We start from the raw sequence: 660 nt of genomic DNA on the forward strand, positions 1-660 counted from the left end.
AAGACAGCTACAGTAAAGACCTGGCTGTCAAAGCTTAGTGACCTAGAATTGTGTTGTCCATGGGTTCCAGACTGCAGACAGTTAACACATTTTTTAAGATTTATATTTTATTTACAGTTATGTTAATTTGTCAATTTGCATTTAAAACCCTGAAAATAAGGGGCTGTGAAAAAAAAAATGGTTGCAATGCCTAAACGTTTCATTCAATATTTTTGTTCAACTTTTTAAAATAAAAGATGAAAGTCTGCATCTTGATTGTGTCATTTTAAATCATTGTGGTTGCATAGAGAAACAAAACTCTGGTAATTGTGCAAGTGTTCAAATATATACGAATAAATCAGTTTATAAACCTAAATGTGTGCAAATTTTATAATATATATTATGCGCATGTGCAGGAGTCCTGAATTGTTGCACTTAGAACCCCCTTTTACTCTAATGTTCTAAGATTAAATAGTATTTTCTTGGAATTATTTGCACTTTACTAATATTGGTCTTCTACCATTTTTAACAGTAGAACCCCCCCCCCCCCCCCCCAATTAAAACATTAATTGCATTCAAACTTCTCCAAATTGTTTCTCCAATACTTAGATGTTCAATATCCAGTTCAATCAGATATTGGGAAATCACTGAAAATAACTTCTCTTTGCATAAATTGATAAA

This window comes from Crinia signifera, chromosome 4 (genome assembly GCF_055691185.1).
Source record: "Crinia signifera chromosome 4, ASM5569118v1, whole genome shotgun sequence".
NCBI lineage: Eukaryota > Metazoa > Chordata > Amphibia > Anura > Myobatrachidae > Crinia > Crinia signifera.